Here is an 11303-nt window from a genome sequence, read left to right on the forward strand (position 1 = left end):
CTCTCCCCTTGCCTGGCCGGGCCGGGCTGCGCTCGGGCGCCTACGATCGCCAAGTGACAGAAGCGCCTCACTCCGCTGCCGCGCCGAGCTGCTTCCCGGGGGCGGATTTCTCGCTTCTTCCTCCCTGGATCCACCTCCTCCCACTCCACCTCCTTCCCCTCCCCTCCCCAGGGGAGGCTCTGGGGTTGAATATTTTCTGTCTTGAATAATACAGTCCCGGGAACGGACGCTGGAGAAGGGACTAGCCGGTGCTCGCCAGCCTCCTCCCAACATCTCGGGACCTACAAACCTTCAACACCCCCTCCCACACAACCCCCCAAAATGCAGACACAAAACCTCCCCGCCTACTCCAACCTCCCGACGGCTAGATCCGAGCGGCCAAGAGCCCGGGTTTCTACGGGGAAGGTGACTTGGTGCTCGGCATCAGGGACCGGGGGCTCTATACCTAAAAGTGCGGGACTAGGGGACGACCGGCCCCGGGCTTTGGAAGACACGTCGGGGTGATTCTGCCCCCCTTTTGCAGCGGGAGGAGAAAGTGGCTACGCTGCGAGGTGGGACTTGAAGACGAGGGAGTGTCCTTTCATGCCCCACAGCAAAACAGTCTCGCGCTGAGGAGAGGGGTCGCTGAGGAGCGTTCTTCATTCCATGCTCTCTCCCCAGTTAACGAACTCGGCTTGACTAGCGGAACCGAGCAAAGGCGACTGTGCTTCCCCACATTATGGATCTCACTGGCTCCCGGACTAAAGCACAACCGTCGCCCCGCCCCAGCCCATTCCCGGGCTGTGCCACGGACCCCGGGCGGCTCGCCCCGCCCCATCGTGCCTCACAACATCTCCCGCTGCAAACGGACCAATAGGAAGACGCTACGATAGAACAAGAGCCAATCGGAGGCCGCTTACTCAGGCTTCTCTCCTCCCTTTGCCCCACCCCCAGGAGGAAAGGCCACCGCCCCTGGTCCACTCGCCGGGTCCCCGCCCCTGTCGGGGGAGGGGGTGGGTGCGCTAGCTGGGTCCTGGCGCTCCCGGGTCTGGAGTGGAGTAGCCCGCGAGGCGGCGGCGTTCATCGCCTTGTCACCCTCCTCCTCGCCCCCTCCCATCCAGTCCCCCCTCCCTTTCCCAGCCCTCCTGCTGCTGCAGTGGACGGTCATTTTTATCCTCACTCCGGAGGGGAACTGCCAGCTATTGTGTCTGATCAGCTGCCACCACCGTCGTGAGGGAAAAAAGGACGCGCGCGCGCGCGCGCGCACACACAAACACACACACACACAATCAAGAAGCTATGAGGTCCTCTTACCTTTTCCTTCTTTCTTACCAAGGGGGATCCCTGAGACTGACTGACAGCTCCCTTCCCCCAGCTTGGACCCCGCAGTCTTAGGTTCTGTTTCTTGTTTTTGAGAAAAAGCAAAAAAACCCAAAAATACTCCCTGGAGTCTGAATACCTTGCCTTAGATTTTGGATCTTCCCCAAAGTAGAAGAACAGAAGGTGTCTTAACTTCAACCCCAATTAAAGGAAAGACTTTGAGTACATCACTTTTACACAGCCATGAAATTTGCATGTTGATGACAAAACCCCTGACAAAACTACTCAGCCAATTACAGAAAGAGAGAAATAGAGGGAATGCCTGCCCAGTCAGTTGGCAATTTACTGAATAACCCACTGGGCTATAACAGTAGCCAGTTCTAGACACTGTTGAGTAAATTAACTAGAAGTGAATAGAAATGCCAAGTTCAAGTTGGGCATCTCTAGTGGCCCTATAGACTATGTACAGAAAGGGAAAACAATTTTAAGCGAAAAACAGCTCCTTGCAAATGCAAAAGTAATGCCTGGTATAACAGCTAAGGATACCTGGGCTTAAGGGTTCGAAATGGAACTTTTTAAAATGTTGATTTTCAAAAGGTGTTTAGCCTGATATAGGAGAGTAAATATTGGCCAGGGAAGAAGATATAAAATAGAGAAAAAGAAACACATTTTAGGAATTGTGGGGTATAACATAACCCAGAAAGTCATTTCTATAAGAAAGATGGAAGGATCAAGATTATTGTCCAACTCCATCACTCATCATGTGACTTCAGGCAAATTATTACTTATGTGTGTAAGTACTTAAGTCATCAGGTAATAATGGTGACTGCCGTCTATATAGCACTGCCTCTTTGTTCTTCCAAGAACTTGACCTACAACTTAATGAGATAAGTGTGTATGTCAGAGACAGGATTCAACTCTCCAGAGTTCATGTTTTTCTCCGTAACAACAAACTATCTCTAGCTTGTTTTTTAATGATAACAATGCCAACAACAACAATAGCAATTGTTTGGTTTATTATATGCTAATTATTATGCTGTATGGACTAATCCTACTCCTGGGATTGGTATGATTATAATATTCCAATATCTGGGATATTTTTGAGAACAATTATATGTATCTACTATATGTATCTTAGGTGTGTTAGAATACACCTATTATGATTATGATGTGCCCAGGTTTGGGGATGTTTATCTTAGATGTGGTCATTTATGACTTATGTCTATTAGGCTGTTTGAAATAGAAGGGCAAAAGTTTGGAACTAAGTTTTGGGAAACCTGGTCCTAGCTCTACTCAGGGACCTGGAGTAAGATAGCACCTTCCCTATCTTGCACCTTCCCTATCTTGCTGGGCACATGTTGGGAGCATTAGGTGATAATATATGCAAAGGAACTTTAAAAATGTGAAAACATTATTCCAGTCAAAATAATGAATGAAGTAGGAGTTCCCAACAGAACGTCTACTCTATATAACATTGTATTGACATTTATTAGGAACACATTAATTCAGTTAAAAAATTAGGTCTAGTCTATTCTGAAGGCATAAAATAAGCATCAACAATGTTTCAGTACTGTTTGGGCTCTCATTTAGATGTTCAGTAAACCAAAGTGGGCACTCCTGATGCATCTGGAAAGTGGCAGCCATTAGCCTGACATTCTTCATTCTGAACACTAATGCTGTAAAAGGCACAAACCCTTGGATTCTCTTTAGCAGCTTGTCTAAGGTATTTCACTCATTAACACCTCCACCAGAGGGAGGGCAAGAGAAAGGAAAAGGAGCCAAACTTAAGGTCTGTGGCTACTTGTTAATAGCTCCAGTGAGAGATATGGTGAAACAATAGATTTGGGGATTATTGTAACTGAAAGAAAATTTGGGACTAACTGTGGGTTTCATATTGGTATTTGATCATGGTTTTCTATCCCAAATATTATGTGTAAACAGGAGCTAATAGCAAGTTTAGCTTTATTTACTTTGAAAGGCAGATACTCTTTTCTTTCAAGTATAGCTAATTCTTTTCTTTCAAGTATAGCTAATAAATATATAGATTTCCTCTAACCTATCTTCTTAGGGTCTCTCTCTTGACTAGTCTTAGAAATGCATACAACTGGTGCCCACCATGGTACAAAGCTAGCCACAGCGGCTTCAGTACGAATTTGCTTCTTCACCAGGGAAGTGACCCATCCAGTGCAACAGACCTCTCCTGTCTCACCCATTGCTCTCCTCAGCAGTGTACTTCTTCGATCTGCCCATTCTACTCCCCATTCTGTCTTTGGTGAATCCTCTCATGGCCCTATACCTAGTTCTGAATGCATAAATAATCTTAAAAAAAGGGGGGGGGGAGGAGAGGAGAGCCCTCCCTGGTGGCCCAGCCAATTAAAACACAGCACTGAGAAGCTAAAGTCACTTCAGCATGAATTCAATTCCCACTCTGGAGGTGACCCACATGGTGCGATAGGCCTCTCCTCACCTGCCTGCTGCTCCCCTCAACAGTATACTTCGTAGATCTGCCTGTTTTGCTTCCCGCTCTGAATCTGGTGAATCCTCACACCGCCTCTGCTCCTCTGGCATGTACCTCAGTTCTGTATGCATAAATAAATAAATCTTTTAAAATAAAAATTCATACAACTGAATTCTGGCAAGATGGTAGAAGAACAAAGACACTGGACTCATCTTCTCTCACATATAGAAAGGAATTTCAGACCCTCTTTTTCTCAAGGGAAAGTGATATCTCAGGGATGATAGAGAAAAATTGCAATGTAATTTTGCTTGGGATGCTGCTTGGGTAGCATGACCCAAGAGAGGGAAGGATGCACTGCAATAAGAAGCTCTTTCTGGGTGGTGACTAAAGAATGCGCACCCACATTAGGGACTTTAAACCTCAGGACTGCAATGGAAAGGGGGTGGCACTTACAACCAAGTATGGAAAACTGAGGTGCTCTATTGTGGGAGAATGATAACATTCAGGAGAGAAGAGATCTTCAGCCGATTTCTGGGGGAGCAGATAGAAACCAGCAACTTTTGGAATGCTTGAAGTCATTGGAAAGTCCTTGCAACTGAAAGCAGGTTGTGCTTCTCTAGGGTAAATACCGTCATCACGAGCCTATGGGCCCCATCCATAAAAAAAGTGGAGATCCAGTGGGATGTGAGTGAGAAGAGCTCTACAAGTAGACTTGCATATAAACAGTTCCTCTCTACAACTGGGTTCTGTTTTATATGAAACTTCTGTTCTTCCCTCAACTGGGGGCATTACTAGGAGACCGTTGACCTACAGTGCTTACTGCCTGAAATCACACTAAATGCATGTAGGCCCTGGCAGCAGGAGCTAGTACTTCAGGGGAGGTTCAGTAGATGAAAGCCACTAAGAACAAACCCTAATTTAGCTCTCTCCTGACTGCCACTCCCTCCAGTACCACATCTCCTGAGAGAGGTTACAAAGGAGGCATTTTTTTACTGACGATAAGTACAGACCTTGAGAAATGCATGCTCCTCATCTGCCTGTGTTCAAAACTGGGACTGGGCCTGTTTGTAGTCCAAACCTAGAGCTTCCAGATTACTCTGCTTCAGCCTGCCACCTTGGGAAAACCTACCGCTCACAGACTCTGCAAAACAAAACTAGACCGCAGTTTTGAGAGGTGAATTTTAGCAGGAGGCCAATTGTGGAAGTTCTTACTGAGTAACCAGCCTAAGAGACAGAGGTGTTGCGGGTCCCCTACCCCACCTTAATTTTGGCACCTGTAGTTCCCTATAAGGCATGAAATCTTGGTACTCTCAAACAGCAAACTCTTGACTCCCCACCATTGGGCTCCCACCCCTACCAGCACTAGAACTCCAGGCAACCCCAAAATATAAAGACATCAGTCTATTAAGCAACAGACTCCTGAGCAAACAACCTAGGGTTATAGCCTGTAGTCTATAATCTTAATATAAGGCAACACATCAAATTAAAGGGGGAAAGCTGCTTAGCTAAACCCATAATAGCTAAAAATAAGAAAATTGAAAAATACTATAATCAATAGAACCACAAGAACCAACCAACCAAACAAACAAACAAACAAAACCGCAGGAAGTACTAGGTAAATTACCTGGAAAAAAGTTTAAAGCAACAATACAAACTATGCTTTTTTGAAATAAGAAAAATTTTTGATGGAAAAAAATGATAATTGCAGCAACATAGAGAAAACACAAGAATGCGTCAAACAGAAATAATGACCTTAAACATTTCTATAACAGAAAATATAAAGGAGAGGCTCAACAGTAGATAAGAAGAAACAATTGATAAAAATCAGTAAGCTTAATTTAAGCACATTTTATTGGAAAATACACAAACAAACCAGCAAAGAGAAAAAATAATTAAAACAAATGAAAATAGTGTAGGAGTCCTATGGGACGCTATCAAGAGAAATAATATCCACTTCATAGGGGTCCCAGAAGGAAAGGAGAGAAAGGGTAGAAACATTACTTAAAAAAATAATAGCCAAGATTTCCCTTGACTTGGGAAAGGAAACAGACATCCTGATCCAAGAGGCCCAAAGAGTTCAAACAAAATAAACTGAAACAGACACTCCCAAGACATAATATGACTAAACTACAAAAAATTAATGGTAAAGAAAGAGGACTCAAATCATCCAGAGAAAAATGAATTATATATAACAGAAACCCTCTGAGATTATCTGTAGACTACTCAGTAGAAAACTTGAAGGCCAGAAGGGAATGGCATGATATATTTAAAGTCCTGAAAGAAAAATTTTCCAACTGAGAATATTTTATTCTGCTAGGCAATCATTCAAAATGGAAGGAGGGTTAAAGAACTTTACAGAAAAACAAAAACTAAAAGAATTCATCACCACTAAGCCAACTTTGCGAGAATGCTAAAGAGACTCATAAAGTAATAACAATGTCTACTAGAGACAGTAAGACATTAAAAATATAAAAAATGCGGGAGGGAGATGGTAAAAAATGTGGGTCATCAAAATGAGCTTGAGATCAATAGGTCATAATCACAGAATTGTACATAGAAAACTCAGGATAACCTCAAAACCAAGATCCAAAGAAGAAACACATAAGAAACTGAAAATGAACCTCGACATAACACAAAATGAAGATATTAAAGCACAAGCAAAGAGAAAAAGAAAAACAAAGAACAAACTATAAAAACACCAAAAGCTGGCCCTCCCTGGTGGTGCAGTGGGTTAAAGCACAGCACTAAGAAGCTAAAAGTCACTTCTGCACAGTTCGATCCCCGCCTGCCCGGAGGTGACCACATGGCGTGGCAGACCTCTCCTGACCCACCCGCTGCTCCCCTCAGCAGTGTACTTCGTCAATCTGCCTGTTCTGCACCCCACTCTGTCTCTGGTGAGGCCTCTCACCGCCCCTGAGCCTCTGGCCTGTACCCCAGTTCTGTATGTACAAATAAATAAATCTTTAAAAAAAATGACAATGTTTATATATTGAAAATTACTTTAAATGTAAATGGTTCAAAATCATCCATTAAAAGATATAGAGTAGCTGAATGGGTCAAAATTCAAAATACAGGGCTCTCCCTGGTGGTGCAACAGGTTAAAGCATAGCACTATGAAGCTATTTGTGGCCACTACAGCATGAGTTCAATTCCTGGCCAGGAAGGTGACATACATGGCGCAGCAGATCTCTCATGTCCTGAATGCTGCTCCCCTTAGCAGTGGATTTCAGTAAATCAGCCTGTTCTGTTCTCCACTATGTCTGGTGAATCCTCTCATCCTTACACCTTTGGCCTGTACTCCAGTTCTTGTATGTATGAATAAATACATCTTTTAAAAAATTAAAAAGAAAAAACTCAAAATACAACTTTTTTTGTCTATAAGAATTACATATTTGTGCCTTTCTGATGGCACAACTGGGTTAAGTCTCCACTGTCAAGCTGTCTACAATCACTGAAGCATGAATTCAACCCTGAGCCAGGGAGCTGACACACATGGCACAGCAGACCTCTCCTGTCTTGCCTACTGCTACCCTCAGCAGCATATTTCAGTAAATCTGCCTGTTCTGCTCTGCATTCTGTCTCTGGTGAATCCTCTCACCCCCAAGCCCCGGCCTGTATCACAGTTCTTGTATGCATAAATAAAATAGATCTGAAACTTTTTCAAACAAATGAAGAGGAGAGAATATTTTCTAACACACTCTATGAGGTCAACATTACCTTGATAACAAAACCAGGCAAGGACATCATACACAATAAATCTACAGACCAATATTTTGGATAAACATACATGCAAAAATTCTCAACAAAATACTAATAATCTAAATTCAATAGCACATTAAAAGAATAATTAACATGACCAAGTAGAATTTATTACAGAGATACAAAGATTTTTTATATGCAAATCAATTAATGTAATTTTCTACATCAAAATAACACAAAGGACAAAAGGCATATGATAATATTAGTAGATGCAGAGAAAGTATTTGATAAGATTCAGTGCCCACTTACGACAAGAAATTTAACCAAATGGGTAGGAGGGACATACCTCAACATATTAGGACCATATACTACAAATTCATAGACAATATTATATAGTTAACAGTGCAAAGCTGAAAGCTTTTTTTTATAACAAGGCAAGGATAAACACTTTCATAAGTATAGTGTTAGAAGTCTTAGGCAGAGCAGTTAGACAACAAGAAATAAAAGGAATCCAAATTTGTAATAAATGAAATTATCATTACTTTGATATGATAATATATGTAGCAAGCTTAAAGACACCAGCAAAAAATCTATCAGAAATAATGAATGAGTATAGTAAAGTTGCAGGCTGCCTGATAAATGCACAAAAATCTGTTGCATACAATCATAAAAGATAAACTCATGCCACTCGCAGCAACTTGGATGGAGCTGGAAGGGATTATGCTCACTGAAATAACTCAGAAGAAAATAGCACAATATCGATTTCATATATAGGAGGAACTTAGGGGAACCAAACAAGGTATCAGGAAAAATGAGAAAACACTAATTAACAGACAACTCTAAATCAGAGACATTCTGCATGGGAAGGGAAGGAAGAGGGAGAAAAACAGGAGGGAAGAATATGAGAGGCTATGATGATGGTGTAAGGGGAACTGGCGGTGGGACTTTTACAGGGACTATGGCTAAGAGGAGACAGCAAACGTTGTACAAAAGTGAACAATGATGTAAAAAATATATGTAAATAAATAAATTTTTTAAATTAATTTTTAAATAAATTTAATTAATTCTAAGATGCTGTCAAAAGAAAGAACTAGATACAAAGGAACAGACAGACAGCCTATGTCCATGGTTGAAGAGAATTAATGTAGTTAAAATGACCATCCTACCAAAAGCAACATACAGATTCAATACAATCCCTATGAAAATTTCAATGATATTTTTCAAGGGAATAGAACAAAAATCATGAAAATTTATCTGTGCCCACAAAAGACCCTGAATAGCTAAAGCAATTTTGAGAAAAATGGAGGTATTATCTCACTTGACTTTAGACAATATCATAAAGTAACAATATGATATTGGATAAAAATAGACACACAGGCCAATAGATATAAATGAGAGCCCAGAAAAAATATATATGTATATATTCACACCTAATTTATGATGCAGCAAGGGATAAGTCTTAAACAAGAAGTATTAGGACAACTAGACAGCCATATGCAAGAAGTGAGATTACTCCCTAAATTCAGTACAGAAAATAAATTCAAAATAGGTTAAAGACTTGGATATAAGACCCAAAACCATAAATGCATACAAGAAAACTTTGGAGATGTACTTCATGACACCAGTGATAGAGCTGTCTTGGGGTCTGCGCCCTAATGACAAGGGAAATTAAAGCAGTGAACAATTATGGTTACATCCAAATGAAAATCTTTTGCACAATAGAAAATATCAGCAGATTCAGAAGGTATCCTACTGAGCAAAGAAGATATCAGCATGTGACATGTGTAATAAGGAGTTAATATCCAAGGTTTATAAAGAATTCGTCCAATTTAACAGCAGAAAAGTGAACAACCCAATGAAATGGGCAGAAGATCTGCACAGACACTTTTCCAAAGAAGATACACGGACAGGCAGCAGGCACGTGAGAAAGGGCTCACCATCACTTTTTATAGGGAAATGCAAACCAATGTCACAATGAGATATCATTTCACATTTGCGAGAATGCCTTCATCAGAAAGACTTAAATGGGTCCTCGCTGGTGTCTCAACGGCTTAGGCCACAGCACTGCAAGAGAGCCGCAACCGCTTCAGTGCGAGATCAATCCCTGCCCAGAGGTTACCGCAGACCTCTCCTGCCCGGCCCGCTGCTCCCCTCAGCAGTGTACATCATCTATCGGCCTGTTCTGCACCCCACTCTGTCTCCGGTGAATCCTCTCACCACCCCTGCACCTCTGTCCTTTACCCCAGTTCTGTATGTATAAAAAAATTTTTTGAAAATTATAATAAAAAAAGTGTTAAATGTTGGTGAGGAAATGGAACATGAAAAACACACATTGTTAGTGGAAATTTGAATTACTGTAATCATTTTGGAAAGAGGTATAGACTTTCCTCAAAAAAAAAAAAAATAGAATATCATGTGATCCGGTAACTTCTGTGTATCTAGCCAATGAATCTGAAATCATCAACTTGAAGAGTTATATGCACTACAATGTTATTGCAGCATTCTTTACAGTAGCTGAGATCTGGAACATAGATGATTGCATAAAGAAGATGTGTGTGGTTATTTGCAATAGGTAAGACAGGGAAGCAACTTGTGCACACTGACAGATGACTGGATAAAGATGTACTTTATATACACAATGGAATACTATTTGCCTATAAGGAAGGATGAAAGGTTGCCAAGATAGAAGGAACTTGATGGGATTATGTGTACTGAAATTAGTTGGAAAGATGAAGACACTGGATTTCTCCTATGTATGCAACATAAACAAACTGAGGAGATAAACAGACCAAACAAATACAACTAGTGGATATCTAGAACAGAAATAAAGTTACCAGAGGTGAAGAGAATGGGAATAGGGTTGGGAGGTGTATAATAGATGGTAGGGGTTCTTTCTTTCTTTCTTTCTTTTTTTTTAAATAAGGGAGGAGAGAAACTAATACATCTTATCAACAATTACTAGACAAACTCGTACACTACAATTCTCACAATATAGGCAAGGCATTTTTTAAAGATGACAACTATATCCTCAACATTAAGTTTTGACTTCGTTAGTACCATGATAATATTGTTTTGGCGAACTGTTATCAAGGAAAAATGTGAACGCCAGAAATAGTACCCAAGTGTCCTAGCCTCGGGCCTAATGTCACTCTGTGATCATCTAAGGACGATTTCTATTCTGAATACAGACACTGGCAAGTCCATGAGACACTAGTGTCTGCCCTTGAATTCCATAAATGAAATGTGTGATTTGGGATGAATCATTTGCAAAACTATGTGTCTGAACAACTAAGACCAATGTCTCTTAGAGGAGTAAAATTTTTGTGAAATTAGAACAATACTGTAGATTTTATTTCTTACCCATATGATACTAAAAAGGCTGACCTACTAATATTTCTTTTAAAAAGGACTTTCACACTTTCACAATCTAGCAAGCTGTTAAACTACTGTAACTAAGAAAGATTCTCATCATCACTTCTTTTAAACTAATAACTAAATGATTTTCTAATTTAATACTCTGTATTTGCTTTATATAATTTCTTTCCACAAGATTAACATCTTTCTTCAATAGTTAATTTCTAATCCAGAGTGATAAAATTTATTTCATCATGTACAGTGCCCCAAAATTCCACATACAATAGAAATCCTTGAGTCATTTTGCTGCCTTCAACTTATTGGGATCTTTTCTCTCTGAACTATTTCTTTTGGTATATTTGTTTATGGCTATTAACTAGTCATGCAATCATAACAAATAATATTTTAATTTAACTAGATATTATCTTTTCTATCTAAACTTCTCTAGGGCAGACTCCTAGGGCTTTTGCTGTTTTTTTTTTTTTTAGATTCT

Source organism: Condylura cristata, unplaced genomic scaffold (genome assembly GCF_000260355.1).
Source record: "Condylura cristata isolate star-nosed mole 26May11 unplaced genomic scaffold, ConCri1.0 scaffold00030, whole genome shotgun sequence".
NCBI lineage: Eukaryota > Metazoa > Chordata > Mammalia > Eulipotyphla > Talpidae > Condylura > Condylura cristata.